Genomic DNA, 24,692 nt, shown 5'->3' with positions numbered 1-24,692 from the left:
ATCAAATTCAGAATAATAGTGGAATATTAGTGTGCATGTAAATATAGTCAGTGAGGTTGAAATCAACTTTCTCAGAGAAACAATCTTTCAAATCAAGCACTTTTCTCTGTGCTGTATATCTACTGCAGGCTCATCCTGCTCCATACCTGTCCTCGCTCACTGCAAGAGGCTATGCAGTGTTGTTCTGTTTTTTTTCTCCATCACAGCCCTCCAACTGCGTTTACTGCCCCTCAGCAGCAGACACAGAGCCACATCATGACACACAGTACCTGAGTCATGCACCATTGACACCAACAGAGAAGATTATTCATGTAAGAGCACCGCGGGGTATTTTCTAGTTCAGTTAAATAGTCAAATCAATCATTTACATTCATGGAAATGTGTTTACGAGGTGGTAACTGGAAATAGGAGACACACCGAACTAATGCAAAATAGATTTGTCTACTTTTATATCTCAGATCTTTTTATCGTGGTTTTAATGTTAAACTGAAAGTTTGATGCATAACCTGAGAAAATCCAAGCACGGACGGAAAACTCCACACAAACAGATAAATCCTTAAACATTTTGCCAGCAACTTTGTGGACTTTGAGGGGATCAGGATGAGAAACGTAATCTTATAAAGCATCCTGTTGATGCACACGCATCAGAGATATGGAATCTTTACTTTCTTGTGATGAATAATTAATGTGTCACGCTGCGGGCTGCTTTCCAACAGAGGAGGGCTGAACTCATTCTTTGCTGCAGCGTCTTGTGTTTTTTTTTTTTTTCTACACCGAGCTGGAGGGACTGGGATATGTAAAACCCCAAGGACTTGGATGTGTAAGAGATGCGAGCACATGCTGCGCTAGTCTCTTGGCACCTGAATTCCCCTGCATGAGCATATGTACGTTGGAACGGATGCATGGCTCCAGCCTGCTGAGAGGTGAACTGCATGCTGGGATGGCTGAGGGCTGAGAGAGGCTGCCCGGCTCGCTGTAGCCATGGCAGCAGTGGCAGCGGCGACTATAAGAGGTGAGGGTGCTGTCTCTTCAGATGACCTCCATTTGCCGCGGTGCAAAGCGCGGATGACAGCCGTCGTCATGGTATCCGGCGGGAAACTTTCCCAGTCAGTTAACAGCCGGGGGGGAGGAACCGTTCAACAACATGAGCTGCAATGAGAGGCTGAGGAGTAGCTGTGAACCGTCCACCAAAACACACACTGCATCAGGCTGCTTAAACAAGATATGACACATGCCTCATTCCCTTATGCCAGCCCACGACAACTGATCAGGCAGACTCATAACTCATGCAGCGCTCTGCTATAGCTGATGCACACATTTAAATAAATATACCTCCATATACTGCAGCTCTGCTTCATTATTTCAGCTTTTAAAACCGAGGAAGCATTCTTTGTCACAGTCTACCTTGACGTGAAGAAACACATTTGTAAATTTCAGTCCGGCTCCAGAAACAAAACCCCGACGACGTTACCAAAAGTATTTGGGAATGCATGAGCTGTGACATGGAATTTCAAATGTGATCTTATAAGCTGCGATTCACATTTGATGGGGTAATAGAACATGAATTTTTCACTCGGCAGGGAGAAGGGGGGGGGATACGGAGATCCGTGTGGTTTGTATTTGTTTCGCTCTGCGTTTCAGTTTTGGATTTCAAGGCTCTGTGGCATGCAGACGCACAGGTACATGCACACAAACCAACCCTCACACACATTTATAGCTGGTGAACATGTGGCTCATAGCTGTGTAAGAAGAGTCTTTCTCCATTAAAGGAATGGGAAATATGCTTATTCGCTTTCTTGGTTAGATAACATTGGAGAAACCAGCAAGAGTACACTAGCTTTTAACCTAAAAACCGAGCACAGTGTTGCCAACTTTTTTCCGATGAAAGTAGCAGCACTAGCTCCAAAAGTCGCAAAATCTGGCAAGAAAGTCTCCAAGTCGGCAAAACTGACAGTCCGTCCTTTCAGGCCTCCCTCCAAAGCCACTCCCCCAAAAATTAGTGCATGGGCAGAGTGCATGCAGGTAGGCCGTCCAATCATTTAATTCAGCTTAATGTAGTTCTTCCGACAGCCACAGACACCAGATTTTCGTTTTTTTTGTCAGAGCATTTGATTTATTGATTGATGTCGGGATGTGAATTTAAAAAAATACAACAAAAGATGTTTCTAAAATGCTTTACCCTCCCTACTGTAGCTTTAAATGAGAAGATTGATACCACTCTCATGACTGTGGCCAGCAGCTGGTTAGCTTAGCTTAGCATAACGACTGGAAACAGGGGGAAACTGTTAGCCTGGCTCTGTTTGGATGTAACAAAATCAAATCACCAGCACCAATAAAGCGAACTAATTAACATATTATTTAATTTCTTGTTTAAATCTTGCAAAAAACAAAGTGTAAGAACGACAGTTCACATGTTTTACCTGGGTTATGCTCCGCACTATTTCTTGGTCGGGACCACTGACTTCCTGGGGGCCCTATTAAATGACAATTTGTTTATTTAGTGTTCAGTTGTACTTAGCTCCACCCTCTCGTGTCACTTCTGGTTGCAAAAAAAGAAGATGGCGACGGCCAAAATGCTGTTCTCGAGGCTTCAAAACAGCAGTCCAGAAACCAACGGTTGACGTCACGGTGACTACGTCCACTTCTTATATGCGGTCTATGCTTTGTACAGTGCTAGGCTAGCTGTTTCCCCTCGTTTCCAGTCTTTCTGCTAAGCTAAGCTAATGGCTGTAGCTTCACATTTACCTGCTCATTGATCTCTTGGCGAGAAAGTGACCGAGTATATCTCCCAATATGTCAAACTATTTATTTAATGCCACAGATATGCTCACCATGCCTTCCTGTGTGCATTACTTTCCCTTCATGTGGTGATGCATCTCTAAGAAGTGCAGGTTACTGAGGACACAGCATTTGTTTTCAGATACAGGTCCATGAAGAGAAAATAGCCAGAGATCGTCTTCTATGAGGAAGCTGTGCCGAAGTGGTTCCTTGAAAAGAAATATTTATACCCAGGCTGCTTATCACCCGGCAAATGTCGAGAAGTATTAATATGTAACATCCTGCAGGGCTCTCCAGGACACTTGCCATTGCTCCAAAGAGGGAGAGAGCCTCGTGTTATCGAGGCTTGGCAGTGTGACTTGGTGATGGTATCAGCCATACTGACTGGATTCCATTAGGCAATGCCCACATCTATGTCTACTGAACATATTGGCTCACACTGCGGGGGGAAACGCAGCGAGTGATAGGCCTGCAGTCATGACACATGAGCTATCATCCACCATCCAGGAAGCCATATCAGCACATACACGTTAGTTTACTGCAGACTGATGCTGAGCTGCAAAGATTATAGGAAGTCTCTCTCTCTCATACCAATCATACTTTAGCGGGAAACAGCAGCATTTAGGAAGATGGGAATATTCTTTTTCCCTCTTTACACCCTGACTACTTCCCCAAGTGCCCAGATTTCTCAACGCTAATAGGATGAGTCATTTCTTCTCCCCCCCTTGCCTTTCGTATACACAGAGCTGCTGATTTAAGCAGAAGATTTGCATTGCAAAGACAGTAATAGAAAAATTCAAAAAACAGAACGAGGGTATAATGAGACAGCAGATAAAGGATAAGTAATGAGAGGCAGTTCCCTGTTAAATGCAGTGGTCCTAGGAGGTCATAGACGCGAATCTGACGGCGCTAAGCCGTGCATCTGCATCACGCTGTTGTTTTAATGAGCCCCAGACTCACAAGTCATCAACTATTAAATGAAAATCGATGGGTTCACCTATAAGGCATGGCCGGCTCAAAGCTGTTAGCCTACATGGGCAATGAATATTAACTAAATTTAATTCAGAGGTAAGATGAACTACGTATAAAGTCAAACTTTTAAAAATAACTGTAATGTATTTTTCCCCCCATATTTGCTTTCTTGCTGAGAGTTAGATGAGAAGATCGATGCACTTTCATATCTGTCCGTTAAATACGATGCTAGCCAGGAGACCATTTACAAGATATAACTGTTAGTGTTAATTAATGACATTTTAGAGGTGCTGGTAGATTTTACTTTTTTGGACAGAGCCAGGTTAGCCTTTCCCCATGATCCAGTCTTTAAGCATAGCTAAGCTGACTGTCTCCTGGCTCCAGATTCATATTTTGAGTGTTAACAATCTTCTCACCGAACCCCTCAGCAAGAAAGCAAATATGTTTATTTCCTAACATGTCGAGTTATTCCTTTAACCATGAATAAAAAAACTGTCTCGAGATATCAGCGATGACGGGGATTTGTTGTGAAATCAGGCAAAATCAAGAGAAAGTTTTTCATGAAGTTCATGCATAAAGTGCTCAGAAATGAACCAGCAACCCACGAATTAACATGTGATATATAATTAGTAATTAATTTAAATCTGTACAAAACTGAAGTGCAAAAACAACAAGTTGTGGTGCAGGAAGTTGCTGCTTCTAGCCAAGAAATAGTCCAGTATGAAACCCATCTTACAACCACATCTTGTTGTTTTTACACTTCAGGTTTTGTACAGATTAAACAACAAGATATAATGTGTTAATTAGTGAACTTTAGATGTGCTGCTAGGTGGATTTTATTACCTTTGGAAAGAGCCAGGCTAGCTGTTTCCATCTGTTTCCAGTCTAACTGGAACCGGCTAACTGCTAGCTTCATATTTGCATACAGGCATGAGAGTGATATTAATCTTCTCATTTAACCCTCAGCATGAAAAAGTAAAAAAGAAAGAATAATACGGGTTATCTAAAATAAAAAAAAGAGTATGACAAAACCACTTAAACTCATGCACTTTCCACAGAGAGCCAGTTTCTACAGATAAGATAAAACTTTATTTATCCCGAGGGAAATTATTGTGCAGCATTTGCAGTACAAAATAGGGAATAGTGGAAATATATAGAGTGCAAATAAAACAAAATATAAACAATAAAGAAGTGCAAATCCAAAATATACACATGCACAAAAAAAGTAAACACTTACGGTAAAGTTCATAAAATAAACTACAACTGCTGGATAAGTGCAGGGCTGACTTAACACACACACACACAAGTTTGAACACACTGTCCAAAGTAATTCCTCTGCTGTGGAAAGCAGCTATGCTATGTGTCATCACTTGAACAGCCACTGTTTTTCTCTTCCTGCCTCTCTCTTAAATTCTGCTTTGTTGTGAATGTGGGTGTTCATTCATTTTCTTCTGTGGCAGCTTACAGGCTCAGGCTTGAGTTCACAGTTCTCCCATAGCTCACACAAACACATTGTGTAGCCTTTAAGGATTATCTACAGAGGCAACAAGCTTCGGAGACACTGCCAAACAAAATCCTAATTACGCTGAATGCACTGCGCTCTTCTAGCAACATGGTGTCTCCAAAATGTTCCTACATGAGCAACGGGGCTCCGTGAAGTGTTGTGACAACAGATATGAATCTTGGTGGATCATTTTTTAAGATTCAGCATACATGAGATGATTATATATATGATATGAAAACAAACTCTTTCAGCCTACTTTTTTTTACTTTCAGTTTCTGTTTGCTCACTAAATAGAGCATGCTAATGTGTCAACCACAAAAACCACATGGAAACATTTTAACACCTCCAGAATACGTGGAAAACCCTCCGTCACAGCCTGGGAGGTTGCGGCTTTTACAAATCCAGGCCGTTTAATTGCACAGTGAACTGTTCGACTGTTTGAAGCTTCGCCAGTTTAAATATTTGATACAGGGAGTGTGAAAGTGTGGTAACAGCAATACAGTGAAAGTATAGGGAAAGAAGCACACGTCTGATACCAAAAAGATACAACTTTGTTTCAACAACTTTCAAAACTCTACGGTTGCGTCCGAAGTTCCATACAGTACACTGTAAGACTTCGATGTAAATTTACAGCGAGATTCTAACAGTTACCTACTGTAAAATGCTTTTACTGTATATTACTGTGAAAGCAATGCATTCTGGGAGTCAGAACGCTTGCTCCCATGATCCCAGCAGTCAAGTGTATCTTTTCACAGTAATCTACTGCTTGCCGCTGAGAATCTCGGGAAAATAAATTAACGGCTATTTTTCTAAATTCTCGCGCGTATTTTTTTCGATTTGACCGTTGAGCGCCGCAGCTCAACGGTCAACGGTCACTCTGGCGGCAGCAGCAGCAGCAGCAGCATCGTTGTTGTCCAGTGCAACTTGAGAGACAGCAGCAGTTTGGATAAACACTTTTTATTTTCACCACCGCCAGTTCCATTTTGATCGTCAGACCAGACGAAGGGAAACTCCAGTGGTTACATTACGTTACTTTATGGTAAGTCAAATCATCAAGTTGTATTGTACCTTTGCTAACACAGTGCACGTTCCTCCATGGATGTACATTAGCTAGCTAACGGTAGGTCGTTAGCTATTCTTAGCTTTGTCTATATTTCAATACTCATTAGTATCACAGGTAACAAACATCAGTAGTCTATCTTATATTCACGGTAGCTAGATAGCGCTAGCACGTTAGCTAGCGCTAGCTCGTTAGTTAGCGTTAGCTCGTTAGCTAGCTGGTTTTAGCTTAGTCAGCATTTAAATTCTCAATATAATTACTAATAGGTAGCAGCAATCTAAAAGGGAGACAAGGCAGTATCTATCTTGTGTTTCAAGAATGTTCAACTGTCAATTTTGCCGCCATGCATGTGGTACTAAATATGCCTTTGTTAGGCATATGAAAGTTCACCAAAACACCCCACACATCACATTTAAATGTGCTTTCCACGATTGTTACCGTTCATTTGGCAAAGTTACAGCTTTAAAATGCCATGTATATAGAGATCACCCAGATCAGAGGGAGTCAAGCTTGAGGGAAGGATGTTCTGGCATAAGGACATTAACATTAGACGTTTTATCATGCCACATCGATTTCTGTACTGTCAAATGTGACAGTTTGTCTACATTATTTTCTCACTTGAAGACTCACATTAAAGAGGGGAAACCAGTCTTATGTCCATTCACAAATTGTGGTAAAATGTTTACTGTGATATCCACTTTTTCATCACACTTGTCAAGAACACATAAAGGTTGTGTAGTTGGTAATCTTTTGAGTCAGATCAGGTCAGGTAGAGATGATGGAGAGAATACTGTTGAGCAAGCAGGGTGCTCACATGAGCATGCAGGGTGCTTCAAATAGAAGAGAGATGTCCTCATCTTGCAGGCAGATGTGAGTATAACTGATGTAGTTTATTTCAGATTAAGACATTGAAATGCAATGAGTGGAACTCAGTGTGATTTTAAAAATAATTTCTTTAAACAGGAAAATTGATGACAACTATAGTTAAAGCATTGTTTAATTGTATTAACTTATTGCAATGCCTTTATTGTCTCCTATATAGGTGTCAGACACAGCGGCGACTGTGAAGACATCCCTCACCCTTCCTGATAGCCCTTGGTTGATCATTCTAGGTAAGCACTAAGCCCCACGTTTCTACTTACACTGTACTAGTGCACATATGCAGAGTACTTCTATTGAGCCTGTCAGCAGGCAGTCAGAAGGTGTGGGGCAGGCAGGAAGACGCTGCTTGCCGCTGGAGTTGGAGTTCAGTTGTAGTGAGTTTCTATGGTTATGTCTTCTATATTGTATATAATACACACAACTTTACATTCTTATAAATAGATACTGATTCTGAAACAGTTGTGCATACAGAAATGGATAAATAAATATGTAGTTTTAGATGGTTAATAAATAGTTGACTATAATACATACACAGTGGGCTATGTTTTAGTTAATAAATAGTTGACTCTATAATACATACACAGTAGGCTACGGAATAATAATTTCTCTGATTCTTCTCTGATATGTAAATAGTTTGTTTAAGCTTTTCTCTCACTCTTTCTGGATTAGGGTGTTCCTATAGCTTGTAAATATGTAAATAGTTCGTTTGATATTCTCCCTCCCTTTGTAGATTTTATTTTATTTGTATTAACTTTTTTACTTGATTTCTCCTTCACTGCAACGGACACAACCACTAAGCTTTATGAAAATGAGTGCGCGATGGTGTCGCAAGTATGTAAATGGCTACCTGGATACATCAAAGAGCAGTACAGTAGATGAGTAGCATCTCGCATCCTACATCAAGAATTCCTGATATCTAGCGGAGGCTTACATTTTTTTAGAAAGGTTTTCAAATATCAGTTGGAAATGCCAATACCATACAAAAACAATAAAGCGGTAAGTGGCCACTTGATAATTCGTCAAATGGTCAATTTGGTATTCAGCCTAAAGCTTTTTGCATTGTGTTTCAGGTCCAATGATTTCCGACCAGCGCTGGATGGTAAGCATCGAGGGTCAGGTGGTGTGTGAAGGGGCATTGTCTGCGTTGGGGCTTGCTGTTGTCTTCACATCCTACTACAACTTCAACCTCCAATATTAGGATCACGCTGCCTGGACACTTGAATTCATACAGAAGTAAGTTTGAATTCCATATAGTCATTTGTGTCAGATGTTTGGGCCTTACAGCTATCCTTGTATCTATCTATGTGTGATAGACATACGATCAGAGAGTAGGGTATGGAGAGTTCATTCCAAAATAAGCTTAAATGATCACTTGGATGTTTGGGTGTGTATGTGTGGTTCTAAAATATATACAAGAAACATAACAGTATTAGCCTTCAATAATATCATTTCATATATAAATTAATAACCCATTGTTATTAGTCTTGAATAATTAAATTAAATAGATAATTATCAAAGAGTCATCAAGTTACCAAAAAAACTCAATGTTATATTCATATTCCAAAAGTGTGACTCATAAAACATCAGGCAAGTAAGCTATATTAGCAAAAAGTATTTCACCATGTCCACGTGTATCTACTCTAATATGCATTGCAAACATAAAGCATGAAAAAGAACGATTTGGGGACTTATAATAAATCAGGTATTATTTATACTAACAATATTTAGCGGTCTAATTTTAGGTAAGAGGTGGTTTGATTCACATTTGTGTCTTTTTGTTTTACCTTGCTATGCCTTGTAGATGCTGTGTCAGGATCAACCCAGAGAGAGGGACAAAGGCACGACAGGGAAAGGTGACCAGCAAGAAGAGCGGGGAAATGGTTCATAAGAAAGGGACATCCCTGAATCCTCATGTTTGCACCCTCCTGCGGAAGCTCATGGATTTCGAGTGGGACTTTGTGTGAGTTTAACAATCACATCCCTGACTCTGTCTGTAGAGACAAACCCTCCATATCTCACTCAATTACTGAAAATCCCTTTATGTCTGTGTCTCACTTATTCACAATGTTATTTTTTATTTAATTTTGCTTAAAATGTTCAACCTGGCATTATTTATACGTTTAATAATTGACCATATTGAGCCAGCACACAGTATTGTTCAACAGTATTGTTCTGTCTAGTGAACCCCCGCAGTGTAACGGGGGAGGCTATTTCATTTTGAAACAGAAAAGTTACAGTATTTACTCAGTCCACAAAGTACAAATGTTTTAAGCCCGTCACTTACTCATACACTCACACATGAATTCATTCATTCACAACAGTATTTTTATTTGTAATGGCTATTTTTGTATTTTTGAATTTTATTCTATTTACAATGTTCAACCTGGCATTATTTCTACGTTTAATATTGAAGATGTTTAGCCAGCACGCAGTATTGTTCAATAGGATGGTTCTGTCTAGTGAACCCCCTCAGTGTAACAGGGGAGGCTATTTAATTTTGAAACAGAAAGGTTATGGTATTTACTCAGTCCATGGACTCAGATATTCATACACAGTCAAATATACACCCTCACTCAGTCAGTCAGATACACACACACACACACACACACTGTGTCTCTTACTCACTCACAACTCATCACACCATTTTTATTTGTAAGAGCTTGAGTATTTGGATGTTATTTTCTGTCAAACTCAGGTTATTATAATAAACAAGAATAATATGAATATGCCATGTTGTTGTGTTTATTGTTCAAAATTGTTATTTTTCATTTGCTTGTTAGTTTTTATAGATGCTTAAGATACTGTAATTTGTGGAATTATTACAGGAAATTATTGGACATTTTGATTACAACAAGTTACTGTATTTCTCTGATACAGTAGAGATACTGTAAATTGTACAGTATCTTGCTGGTGAAACTGCAACCAATAAATTACTGTATTTGGAATTATTACAGCAAGTTACTGTATGCTTTGATTACAGTAAGCTGCTGTATTCTTTTGATACAGTACAGATACTGTAAATTTTACAGTAACTTACTGGCGAAACTGCTGCCAGTATTTTACTGTAATTTCTGAAATATTACAGCAAATTACTGTATGCTTTGATTACAGTAAGCTGCTGTATTCTTTGATACAGTACAGATACTGTAAATTTTACAGTAACTTACAGGAGAAACTGCTGCCAGTATTTTACTGTAATTTTTGAATTATTACAGCAAATTACTGTATGCTTTGATTACAGTAAGTTGCTGTATTCTTTGATACAGTACAGATACTGTAAATTTTACAGTAAAATACTGGCAGCAGTTTCTCCTGTAAGTTACTGTAATTTTACAGGAAAAAGTTTTACAGTGTATGTGAGGTCTTTTAGTATGTCCGAAACCTTAGTATGAAACCAATAGTACGTGAATTGCATACTATACTACAGTATGCAAACACTGGACACTACGCCGGCATAAATATCCCACAATGCAATGAGGTAGTAACGACAACAATCTTAACAGACGATGACAGACAGCTCTGTAACGTCAAAAACGCTTCAATAAGTGCAAGTATAATATTCCAATTTGCTATAGACGTAATAGACGTCTATAGCAAAGACGTCTTCCATCTGTATATAAAGATGGAAGACGCGTCTCCACTTCCTCCTGCTGTACAGAAGTGAAGCCAAAATATCCCAGATACGGGAGCTGCCACCTTGAGATGTTGACGTCATTTGGAGCCAGAGTCTGCGCAGTATCGAGGTCACCCACCCGAACCATTCACGAGCCGAGCACGGCCGCAGCAAGAGAGACTCACAGCTGTCAATCATGACGTCACACCCCCTTTTTATAGCATCAAATAACTAATTAAAACCAAAAATGAACTCCTGAATATACATCAGCGTGATAAGAACTACCTAAAATGACAGAAACTATCTTTGGAAAAAATGTATTTGACGTGTACTTTTACTTTTTAGTTTGGTTCATGTCCCATCTGCTAACATGGAGGGGGCGAGACTTATGATCTATACTGCAGCCAGCCACCAGGGGGCGAAAGAGATGTTTTGGCTTCACCTGTGGGGAGCTGTCATGTTGTCCATCTTTATATACAGTCTGTGGTTCAGACCTTATAATTCTCACAAATCATCATTTGGTCACATGACGTTGGTACAGGTTACCATGGTTACGCATCTCCTACTGGCAAGGAGGCTCTCAGAAAGTGGCGTGGTAATTACAGTTCAGTGCGGCTGAAAAGACACATACTACTGTTTATTCACACATGCAGAAAGACGGTACACATATTGAGTATGTACAGTAGTGCATAGTATGTGATTTCGGATGCAGCCATATTATATCCAAACATATATTATTTAGTGGAAATCCTTCATGAAATGGCTGAAATATTGTGGTATATGAGCAGAAATTGAAATAGCTGTTTAATTTTAATGTTTATTTTGTCTCAAAAGCCTGAAAAACGAAGCAAGATGGACTATTTAAATAGTATTTATTCTGATTTCTCCAGTATTATACAGCATGTGCTTTGGCAGCGATTTTACAAATTTTGTTGTAGACATAAGTATCTGAAAATCAGATTTATTTGTTATTTTTGGACTCTGTAGTAATGCTTGAAAATGTGTACACAGCAGTCTGGTTCTGGTATTTATTAATTTGTGCTTCCTTCATTCATTCACTCATTTAGTCACACATTAAATGCAACTTAAAGTACGATGTAAACATAGCCTGTGGAGCTTTAACCATTAGCAGCAGTAGAAAGCAGGGCATGATGTGCAGGTCACCATATTGTTAGTATCTTTTAATGTAAAACCTGCAGAACGCGTAGGGTGGTAAAGTACTGTAAATGGCAGCACTGCTCTAATAAAAGAGAAGAAGACTGCAGGGTTTGCTGAAAAAGAACATAAAAAACCCTTTTTGCAAATGTTATGTGGAGGTATGAAAAGCAGCCAACGTGTAGGCTGGATGCACACTGTGCTTCAGTGAGTATATATAAACAAAACCCTGTTTACTTGCAATGATTAAGTGGTTTAAATGTAATGCAACTTGAGAATACCTTTGCTGAATACATAAAAAGTTACAGCTGCTGTTTACCTCCCAGCGTGAGCCCTCTGGACCCGGCTGATCTCAACACACAGACATGCCTCTTCTCCTTCCTTATCTCTCATTAGGATGGTCTCACTCGTGTCCTCAGACAGTCAGGCAGCCAAGCAGCCAGTGACAGGTCTGGGAGAGCCAGGTAGCCCGATAGCCTGATACTGTCGAGGAGGTACGCTCTTCAAGAGGAACGGGAGGCTGCTGTCGGACACGTTATCCACCAGCACGTCTGCCACAAGACATGCTGTGTCTTGCATTTCAAGTTGTGTTTGCCTTGTAGACTGTCAGTAAACATGGCGTCCCTGGAATCAGCCACTGGTTTGTAAAGAGGCTTCAGGGCGATACTCTGAATTTAAAGAGTTTCAGCTTCTCCGAAACCAAAAACACAAATGCAAAAGTTTAATGAATGGATTAAACGTATTGTAAACTGCAATCGTTAGCATGTCCGCCTAATCATTACTTCCAAGGCCAAGGATGATTTCATGAACTATTGTTGATTAATCTGTCAGTTAGTTGTTTATAATGTTTATATTGTTTATAAAATGAAAAGAAAATTCTGAAAAATGTTGATCAGTGTTTCCCGAAGCTCAAGATGACGTCCTCAAATGTCTTGTTGGTAACACGTTATTTTACAGGTCTGCAAATTTCATGGTAATTAGGTGATAATTAGTAACCTATTTGAAATTTCTTTGGAATTACTGCCAAATTACCCCAATATTTACCTCAAAATTTATCAAAAATGACTTTGTTAGAAACATTATTCAATAATTATATTCCGCTCTTACCCAATAGCTGGTAATTTATTTAATACAGTTCCAGGAAAAGAATACAAAGTTAATTATTATGCTTTTGTTACCCACACACTGAATGATGAGACAGGGTTTTCTCATCCAGGTGCCAGGTACATTTATTCAGCTGTAAACATAGTAAAAAGAACAGTCAAGGATGAATGCCGGCTTTGTTCTCTACTGCTTTCCTGACTGTTATGCTACGACTGCGCTGACTTCCGGCTACAGAAGAATAACTATACAGTAACTAAATATCACTAAATCACTATCAAGTAATACAATGGAAGTATTCAGTACACAATATACCATAAGCTAAATCTATCCTGAAACTATCATTACCAAATCACCATGGCAACTGTGCAGCCTCTAATACACACTCTTATTATATCAACCACTGAACATAAATTACTTATATCAACCACTGAACATATTATACTAATTATATCAACCTCTGAACATATTACAGATTAATTATATCAACAACTGAACATTTGTTTACGATGTCACTGCATCTTAGATGGGAATACATTTACACAATCAATACACAACCGTGACCTGTACCGTTCCCGCGCCACGGACCTAAAATAGCTATTCAAGCTAGCCTTTGTTAGCATTAGCTAGCGGACTAACTCCGTGACGTACATCACACTTATAAACATAAACACACGGCCCCATAAACGATAATAAACTTAACACACAATTATCAGTACTATATATGGCGCTTGTGTACGTCTCTCACCTGTAAACATAGTAAAAGAACAGTCAAGGATGAATGCCGGCTTTGTTCTCCACTGCTTTCCTGACTGTTATGTTACGACTGCGCTGACTTCCGGCTACAGAAGAATAAGAGCGCCAGTCGCTGACATATCAAAGCCACTACCGCCACCTACTGGTCAATACAAAATGTTGTCTTAGAATTACTTGACACTAAAGCAGGTGGGTTTACTGTCCTTTGTACTGTCTTTTAAGTGACACCAAGCGCTTTAGAAATAATAATGGTAATAATAATAATAATTACAAAAATAACCATGGCGGGGGTACCAAAATAATGACATACAGGTTTCTGGGCACAATCCTTAACCCTAAAATGTCCAGGGTGCCACACCCTCCCCTACTTAAGAAAAATAAAAAATGTATTACATTTTTTTCTTAACTCCACACACACCTATAACTGTACTACTGGTGTCTCTGCTTGAATAATCACTGTGGTTACATACACCAATAGCAAATACCTGTCCAATTAAGGTATTCTTCACACCATGTTCAATTAGACACAGTTAAAACTCATAGAAGAAGTTAGTACTGATCAATTGATACACAACACAAAATATTGTCGAGGGTAACCATTCTTTTTCCATTCAAGACCCATAAACATGTACACCTCCTTAGGAGGAATTCTCTACTGTAACTAGACTCACTTATCGGCCAACATTTCACTATAGTCTGTTACCACCTTTCTCATGTTTACATATTAAGACACCATAACGTGTGTTTGTCACCATCTCAGTTTCAATTTATGACACCACATTATGTACTTTAAGATGCGCGTTATATTCTTGTGTGTTGTTTCCGATGTTGTTTTTTCACATTCTTGCTCTTATCATAACCTGTTATGAGTTTGTTACTCCAGTCTCTAGCGTATTGTCTTTATGTCTGTGGGCATCCAAGGTCTCCACAGTGTCTGGAAACAAGGTGTTGGTGTGTCCACCTCAATACTGTCCATACCAGCTTGTCTCACTGTAGGTTGTCCCAGTGCATCATACGTCAGCATACTTGGCCGTCGCCGCTCTCTCTGAGGGTGAACATGCCGTGCCACAGGTGATGACCCCTGTTCTGTGTCTGAGTCTCTGTCTCCTTGTTGATGTTGTTCTACATCAGATGTCTGCTCATGTAGGCTGTGTTGATCCTGTGTTGTCTGCAGCTGAAGTTCCTCCTCTCCTCCAGCATCCAGTCTTGCTTCACAGGCCTCTGTTTCAGGATTTGGAGCATTAACTCTGCCGTCATGGTTGTCCTGATATGGAACCCGCCACACAAATTCACCTTCATCCTCACTTTCCATATCCATGTCCTGAGGTAGTAGCCGTTGCTGAGTTTTCCCTCTGTTTTGTCTCAAGCCCCTCTTTCTTTTGTCCTGCTCTTCTGTCTCTGGTCTTTCAATAGGTAGGCTGTCACACGGAAGCAACAGATTTCTGTGTACTGTGCGGCTCTTACCTCCTCTCTCCGGCTTGACCTCATAAACAGGGATGTTAGGGCTCTTTTGACTGACCACCACATACACTGTATCCTCCCAGTGTGAACGAAGCTTGCCAGGCCCTCCTCTTTCAGTGAGGTTGCGGAGCAGGACTCTGTTGCCAGGATGAAGCTGGGCTCCGTAGGTCTTTTTGTCGTAGTATGTTTTGCCTCTAGAAGCTTCTTTCTGAGCTGCTGTTCCTGCAATCTCATAGGCCTCTTTCATCCGTGACTGCCATTTAGCCACATACTCCTCATAGCTAACTTGTTGCTCCTGTGATGGTAAGTTGAACAAGATATCCACAGGGAGTCTGGGAGTGCGGCCGAACAACAAAAAGTAAGGGGAGAACCCAGTAGCGTCGCTCCGAGTGCAGTTGTAGGCGTGCACTACTTTCGCCAGTGAGTTCTTCCAGTCAGCCTTTTCAGCATCAGTCAGTGTTCTCAGCATGGACAGAAGAGTTCTATTGAAACGTTCCACTTGTCCATTGCCTTGTGGGTGATATGGAGTAGTGTGAGAGCCACGCATGCCACAGACCTGTTGCAGCTGGGAAAACATCTTGTTCTCAAATTCCCGGCCCATGTCGTGATGGATTCTTGCTGGGAAGCCGAAATTGAGGGCAAAGTCATCAAAGACTTTTTCCACCACTGTCTTAGCTGATTTGTTTTTTGTTGCGTACGCTTGTGCGAAGCGTGTAAAGTGATCCATCACCACTAGAATGTATTCATAGCCATGTTTACAGGTCTCCAGATGTAAAAAGTCAATTGACACAAGCTCAAAAGGATAGGTAGTGGTAATGGGGGTCAGTGGGGCTCTGGTGGGCTTACTTGGCCGTTTCCTCTTCAGACATTCACAGGCATGCATCACAAAGTGTTCCACATCACTTTGCATTCGGGGCCAGTAGAACCTGTCTCTTATTAGTCCCAGTGTTCTTTCTGCCCCCAAATGTCCCATTTCTTTATGCAGTTCTCTGAACACAGTGTCATGGTGCTCTTTGGGAAGGAGGAGCTGATCTCTGCCATTAGCTCTCCTGTAGAGGACTCCGTCATCATTTACATGTAGTCTGCTCCACTGTCTCAACAAGATTTTTACATCAGGTGACTCTGCTTTTAAAGTACGACCTTTTGGCAGATAGTTGTTGGCTTTGTAATGCATGACACGACCAATCACAGCATCTTGATCTTGACTCACTCTGATTTCCTCTTGTGAGAGAGACTTTCCAACAGACAGTGATGTGGTGTCTTGCACTAGGCTGATGGCATTCTGGCTGACTACCGTGGTCTCGTGAAAAGAGCTTTTCCTCTGTATCACAGTGCTCTCCACGGCAGCCCTGATCACATCCTGTTGTACCTCTGCTGTGCACTGGTCCATGTACTGGTTGATGTTGAGTGGTAACCTTGAGAGACCGTCAGCATCTGCATTCCTCTTGCCTGGTCGGTACCTGATCGTGAAGTTGAAGTCGGCCAATTCACCCACCCACCGATAGCCTGTAGCATTTAGTTTTGCAGTTGTGAGGACATATGTCAGGGGGTTATTGTCCGTGTAGACGACGAAATGTGGGGCATAATAAAGATAGTCACGAAAGCGTTCACAAATTGACCACTTTAAGGCCAAGAATTCCAGCTTTCCAGAATGCATATGATAGTTTTTCTCAGGGGATGTTAATGTCCGTGAACCATATGCAATCACCTTCATCTTGCCTTCTCGTTTCTGGTACAACACAGACCCCAAGCCCTCTTGTGAAGCATCACAGTGGAGTATGAATGGCTCTGCAAAATCAGGATAGCTCAAAATAGGTGGCTCTATTAGACAGTCAATCAACCTATTAAAAGCATCTTGGTGGCTCTGGGTCCAACAAATAGGTGTATTGGGTGGTGGTCGGCCCCTCTGTTTTGCACTAACCTTTTTTCCCTTTGTTCTTAGCACAGGTGGTGGAGCTCTGTCTGGAGGCAGGGTCAGAAGCTGGTACAGCGGTTTTGCTAACTTAGAGAAGTTTGGGATATAGGCCCTGTAATAGGAGAGGAAGCCAAGGACTCTGCTCAACTCCCCTACTGTGGATGGTGGTCGGTCTTTCAGAGCTTGAACAGGAGCTATTTCAGCTGGATCCATGGTGTATCCTTCTTCTGACACCATCCGCCCGAGAAAGCGAACTTTCCGCTTGAATACATCACATTTCTTTGGACTCAATTTGACACCATGTTTTTGGTATCTCTGCAGGACAGCACGGATGTGGTCTACATGACCGTCAAATGAAGGAGAGTGAACTAGGTTGTCATCTAAATATGGCTGACAGGTGACATCACGAAGGCCCCTCAGACAGTCCTCCATACTCCTTTGGAACTCTGCTGGAGCTGAGCTAAGGCCAAAGGGTATGCGGTTCCATTGGTATAAGCCCCAGGGTGTTATAAAGGCTGTGAGGTGGCGACTTTCAGGGTCCAGGAACCCCTGATGATATGCTTTGCCCTGATCAAGAACTGAAAACCAGGAGCTGCCGTGCAGGGAGTCTAGCATGTCCTGGATCCTTGGAATCGGGTGTCTGTCTGGTACAGATTTCCTGTTGAGTTCTCTGTAATCGCAGCACAGCCTCAATTCACCTGACTTCTTGCGAACACAGACGATCGGGGAGGAGTAGGGTGACCTTGACTCTGAAATCCACCCACGATTCAGCAGATCTTGGAGGTATTCCTTCACCTCTTGGTGCAGCGGTTTTGGCACTGACATGTAGGTTTTTCGAACAGGGGTGGTGTCATGCAGTGTGATGTGCACATTTAAGGTGGGAATACATCCAACATCCTGGTCATCATAAGCAAAAGCATGACATTCCTCTTGTAACATCTGTCTCGTAATCTGCTGCTGCTCTTCACTTAGATGGTCTAGTTTCACTGGAGGATCCCACTGGGATGGCTTTTGGCTGTGTTGTGTGTTGCTGATTACCTCATTTAGCTGAATGGGAGGCTGTGCTGTATTTTGTCTAGCTGTCTCCGGTGTCTTATCAGCTGTCTCTGGTGTCTCGTCAGAGGACTCCACTGTGATGGGATATACTGCCTTTATTTCCTCTAGGTGTCCCAGAATGGTGCGAGGGATTAAGGTGACATCAAGCTTGCTGATGTTAGCAACTGAGACAGGGATGTGTACTGACCTTCCCTCACTGATAGTGACCAGTCCCTCTTGGATGACTAGACCCTCAGGCAGCTGTGACAGCACATCAGGAACAAACAACAGACTTTGTCCTGCAAACTGGGCTCCAACATGTGCACGGACATAGGTAGTGGTTATCTGTTCAGCAGCCAGGTGTATTCCCCTCTTCCCTGTCTGCACTGTCCCCACACATGGGCTCTGATCTGTGTGTAGTACCTTTAGCACTGCCTTAGCTGTTTTCACTGACACTGAGAAAATGCGGCTGATCCTCTGGTAGTGTTGTGACCATGGCTGTCGCTTTCCCCACTTACCCACTACTTCTTCTATCACGTTGAATCCTATAATGGGTTGTTCTGCCACGTTGGGATCACTGGATACTAACATGGGAACTAATAGTGTCTTTTCTGGATGAGTGTCACAGTCCAAATGAAACTCAGTTTCGATCCACCCATCATATGGGATTTCACTCCCATTTGCAGCTAATGCCACCAGCGGTTCTGTCCCCAAAAGCTCAGTAAGCGGCCTGACAGTGCTGTGTGGAAGGTGTTTTTTTCGCCAGTCATTATTGATGAGACTTGCCTGAGCACCAGTGTCCCATAGAGCCTCGACAGGTACATTGTCTAGATGGCACTGGACCATGCATCTTCTCCCGATGAGACTGATGAGCTTGGCTTGACGTTGTGAAGGCACATAACTTGTGGATGTGTCACTTCTGAGGTTGCTGCTGTCTGGCAGTGGGGTGGCAGATAGGGTGTCTGTGTGATCATTTTGCTCTTGAGAAGGTGAGGAGGTGTTTTGCAGAGAAACAGAATTTACCTGGGACCTGGAGAGTGGGTGGGCTACTGTGGGTCCCGCATCAGCAGCCCCCTCCCATTTCCCTGCGTGAATCTGCCCTGCCTGCAACCACGAGAAAGATGGCCTTCTAGCCCACAGCGATAACAGTGTCTACATGTGTCGCCGGCCTGAGCCTCTCTGCATGCCTGGCATCCTCTTGCCCACCTTGCAGCTGATGGTGGCCGGTTGTCTGTACTGGGTCTTGGCTTTGTTGCTTCTAGTGTCTCCTGAAACATTTTCTTCACCTCAAGAAATTCAGCCTTGAGGCCCTCAATAAGCTTGGTAGTCTCTGGATCAGGCTCTTTACTCTGTCCTTGTTTTTTCTTCGTGGAGACTACCACATCCCCTTTTGACTGTGTTTCATCATTTGAGTCTGTTTCATTGTTCAGAGGCAAGTGACTGTTGTTAGGTCGCTGTTGCTGTTCTGTATGGATCTCATTTACTCTGGGAGGCTTGACTGTGATGTTTCTCCTAAGCTTATTTTGCCTCTCTAACTCGAGACTGGCAGCCTCATTTATCTTTTCTATCAGGACTTCATCTGTGACTTTATGGTTGCTAAGGTGAGGTTTCAGCTGAAACTTCACTGCCTCACTAAACATACCAGTCTCTAATGAGCGCAGAAACTTACGCTGGATTAAGTCTGGACTGAACTGTTCCCCTTCCTCCTCATCACCAGACTTCCAGAGCAGTTTCTCTCTGAGCTCGATTGCCCGGAACAAAAAGGCTTGAGCCGATTCCTTGGGATCTTGGGATATGTTCATGAGTCTATTGAGCAGGTCAGATGATGAGTCCACTTTGTAATGTCCTCTCAGTATGGTTCTCAATATGGAGAGTGTGAGGTCCCGCTTAACCTCCAGCAAGTCTCGAAGGTGAAGGCCAGGACTTACTGCTTTAATCACTGCTTCGATGATTTCAGTCTCTGTGTAGCCCTTCTTCCACCCTGATTCAATCTGGTTGGTCAGACTGGTGAAAGATAATTTGTCCCTCTGTCCAGCCTCCCCTATCTGACCCCAAATCCGGAAATCTTTTCTCAAAGTCACTTCTGGTGCTGTGATGGGTGCAGGCTGAATGGCCTCCCTCTCTTTTAACGCTGTTGTGTTGCTCAGCTGGGTCCCCAGCACCTCAATCTTCTCCTCCAGAGCACGACGTGCCTCTGCCTGAGCCTGCTGAAGCTGTGTGTACTCTTGTCTCAGTCTCTCTAGTTCACTAGGCTCAGTTTGTTGTTTTTCTACTTTGTCACCGTCATTTCTTTGTAATGATTGTACGTATAAAGAAAGTTCACTCAGAAACTGCTGGAACACGTGAGATTCCTCACTCTCTTCAATCTCGCTCAAAGTGCTCTCTCTGTTAACCGAATCAGGGCCCGACGGGATTGTTCTCTAAATCCCTCCCCTTTTGGTTCACTGCACTTGAGACGCTGGCACACATTGATGAGTTCTGGTTGCCCAAGTGTCCACAGCACTGCACTGATGTTGTCCTGGAGTTGCTCCATCTTTATCTATGCCGGCTTTGTTCTCTACTGCTTTCCTGACTGTTATGCTACGACTGCGCTGACTTCCGGCTACAGAAGAATAACTATACAGTAACTAAATATCACTAAATCACTATCAAGTAATACAATGGAAGTATTCAGTACACAATATACCATAAGCTAAATCTATCCTGAAACTATCATTACCAAATCACCATGGCAACTGTGCAGCCTCTAATACACACTCTTATTATATCAACCACTGAACATAAATTACTTATATCAACCACTGAACATATTATACTAATTATATCAACCTCTGAACATATTACAGATTAATTATATCAACAACTGAACATTTGTTTACGATGTCACTGCATCTTAGATGGGAATACATTTACACAATCAATACACAACCGTGACCTGTACCGTTCCCGCGCCACGGACCTAAAATAGCTATTCAAGCTAGCCTTTGTTAGCATTAGCTAGCGGACTAACTCCGTGACGTACATCACACTTATAAACATAAACACACGGCCCCATAAACGATAATAAACTTAACACACAATTATCAGTACTATATATGGCGCTTGTGTACGTCTCTCACCTGTAAACATAGTAAAAGAACAGTCAAGGATGAATGCCGGCTTTGTTCTCCACTGCTTTCCTGACTGTTATGTTACGACTGCGCTGACTTCCGGCTACAGAAGAATAAGAGCGCCAGTCGCTGACATATCAAAGCCACTACCGCCACCTACTGGTCAATACAAAATGTTGTCTTAGAATTACTTGACACTAAAGCAGGTGGGTTTACTGTCCTTTGTACTGTCTTTTAAGTGACACCAAGCGCTTTAGAAATAATAATGGTAATAATAATAATAATTACCATTAATAACCATGGCGGGGGTACCAAAATAATGACATACAGGTTTCTGGGCACAATCCTTAACCCTAAAATGTCCAGGGTGCCACACTTTATTTCCATGTCTACTGATTAATAGATGATAATTAGCAAATAACTTATTTGAAATTTCTTTAAAAAACTCCCTGAATCATCATATTAATTACCAGGTTACATTTGTGTAAACAATAAGTCACACAATGGTGAGATCTGTGCCTGATCAGAAGTGTCTTCTATTAGTATTCCACATCCGATGAAGAGCAGCGCCGCTTCTTAAGCGTAAGGGCCCTATTTTAACCATTATATGCTATTTTATTTTAGTAATTTTCGATAAATTTTGAAGTTAATATTGGGGTAATTTGGCAGTAATTCCAAAGAAATTTCAAATAGGTTACTTGCTAATTATCACCTAATTACCCTGAAATTTGTGGACCTGTAAAATGAAGTGTTAACATCTTGTTTTGTCAATGTAGATTTTATATTTGTCAAAAAGCCCAGAGTCTACGGGCCGAACGGGAACTTGTGGGCTACACTACTGCACATATTCAGTGGACATGGAGGTAAACCTGGAAGCTAGAAAACTTTTTTGCCGTATACGCCAAGTGAGTAATTCTCATTGTAAAGAATAGGTACCATCTTACGGTTCAGTATCCAGCTCTTATTATACAACCATGGAGCGGAGCTCAGCAAAAAGAAAGCTAGCAAAACTAAAAAGTCCCACGCATGAAAATGTATAACTGTATAAATATGCAGGGGTCACTCTTGAAAATATATATTAAGTAATCTAGCATAGAAAAACGTTCTTTTTCAAAGCAGGAAGCGAGCCAGTGCAGAGATGCTATTATGTTTACAAAGTGCGTGCGGAGTCCTATTAATTCTTAAAGCCTCATAAGACGCACTGATGTGGCCGTGAGCAGCAACAAGAAAGAATCAATAATACATAACTGTGAGTCACCATTGACTGACTGGTGAAGTTTCCCTTTCAGAAGTTGCTTGTTTTGTACATGGCTGAGGGGAGAAACTGTCCAGTCATCCAGGAAATAAGAGAGCAGCCATGTGATTTAGAGAGGAGAGTCTCTGTCAGCCATCCAGTCCACCTGAGACTCACATCATTATGGGTGTTCAGCAGCCTGTTGATGGATAGACACACTTCTTTTATTGCTTTTTCTGGCCTTTGATCATCCCATTGTGGACATACTATTTCATGTTTTATCTGCACTGCAACGTTATTTGCTATATATTACGTTGTATACCGAGAGACCTGTGCTTTCAGAAGGTAACTTCAAGGAGTTTGGTGTTTTCCCCGCTGGTGTGTATTTGTGTGAGAGGTAGAGATCATGCCTCTGGTTGATTAAACCTCTCCAACAACCTCATGGCCTTGGTGTTTATTGGCAGGCACTTCAGAAAAATGCACTCGCAGGTGCACTACGCACACATATCTACACAAACCATACCAACACCCCCAATTCTATTGAGCTTGGCTGCGTAATGAGCATCTAACAGTAATTTAAGGCCATAGCGCTGACACCCATATTGATCTCGGTGGACAGGGCATGAAGAACACCCACAAATCAGCGCAGAAGTGTTAAATTGCTTCTCTCATCAGATAAATCAGCAGCTGTAGAATGGCCACCAGTCCACGTCGTCTCCATCTCAACAATTTTCTATTTCATGTCATGTTTTAATGCTGCGCCTCAAAATGATTTCTTCCCTCCCTGTTTCCTGACAGTGACTGCTACATTTATTTACACTCTGCATAAAACTGTTATGTCCCGTTTTGGCATAATAATAGGTAATTGTGACACTTTGGAAATAAAGGTGTAGCAGAATAATAAAGCAGATAAAGGCCAGTTTGAAGATTCAGACGCGGTAATTGATTTTCACAGTCTCTCAAACACACAGTTGTTATTCAACACGACATCCGGATCTGATTTGGGTTATTTTTTAATGCACAATTTATGCAATTGTGCGAGTAAAATTGGTTTGTGTTTTTGTGTTGGTTTCCACCAATAAAATGTTTGGCTATATTCCACAAAATGAATCCCTCCTCTCGTCTGAGTAGTATGATTAACATTCACACACTTGAGTTCAGTGGGTTCAGGTTTTGGGCTAATTTTATGATGATTGGGTGGGATGTTCTTGGCTCTGACGGGGCTACTTTTTTCAGTCCAATCTGACAACACTGACCAACAAAAATAAGGAAAAAGAGGACTACTAGCATGCATGGATGTAAACAATGTAGGTTTGAAATTCATCCAAAAATCTCCTCTGCAAATTGATTTGAACGCTTCACGTTTATTCGACCTTTTGCATTTTGGTGAGAAACACAGAACGTAAACGTTACTTTATTTGCTTTCATAATCTCCACAGGGTACCTTTTATGCCAAATTCACACCGGGCAGCAGCGAAGCGCGGCTATAATGCGCAATAATTACATTTATCTGCGGCCGGAAGGCATATTCATGAGTTTCAGGCGGGAAGAAATTCTTTCAATAGGTCAACATGTCACAGAAGTCATAGGATCTGTTTTCTGTTTGGCTGTGTGTACTCTCTGGCCGCACTTCACAGCAAAAAGTGAAACTTTTCCAAACTTTTATTTGGCCGCACTTCACCGCAGATCAAAGGGCTGCAGCTTGCTGAGCTCGGGAGCAGCCACCACAGCTTTTCATAAACATTGTATGGCAGCTTGCCGCAGGCTGCACTTCGCCACAGCTCTGGTGTGAATTCAGCGTAAGGTATAGGAGTGACGCCTCTCCACCTATCTCAGCCTTAAGACTAACCAAACTTATGGTAATGCTGCTACGAGGAACTTTAATTTGTGTTGATTTTGGCTGTCCCTGTGGAAAAAAGCTGTAGTGTTCCCGAGCACCAGACTCCCTTTAGAAAACCTCTCATTTTACTGCAGCAGCAGGGTCTGACAGTCTGCCCCGCTCAGTCCTGGTTCTGGGTCTCCACTGGCTCCCTTCCCTCCAGTGGGCCCAGCAATATGGCCTGGGCCTCCAGCAGCGTGGTGTCGGTGTTGGCTCTTAGATGGGACCGGCGGAGCA

At 41.8% G+C, this 24,692-nt stretch overlaps 1 long non-coding RNA gene across 1 annotated transcript; it reads left to right on the top strand.

Moving 5' to 3' along the window:
* Positions 1-6,974: 6,974 nt before the first annotated feature.
* LOC141759586 (uncharacterized) lies at positions 6,975-8,410 on the top strand. The gene is made up of 3 exons (XR_012592160.1): positions 6,975-7,184; positions 7,357-7,426; positions 8,267-8,410. It is a non-coding gene; the product is annotated as an uncharacterized LOC141759586 (long non-coding RNA).
* Positions 8,411-24,692: the final 16,282 nt, after the last annotated feature.

The sequence above is a fragment of the Sebastes fasciatus genome, chromosome 21 (genome assembly GCF_043250625.1).
Source record: "Sebastes fasciatus isolate fSebFas1 chromosome 21, fSebFas1.pri, whole genome shotgun sequence".
NCBI lineage: Eukaryota > Metazoa > Chordata > Actinopteri > Perciformes > Sebastidae > Sebastes > Sebastes fasciatus.
The sequence above is the reverse complement of the archived record's forward strand: the minus strand, read 5'-3'. Positions and strand labels throughout refer to the sequence as shown.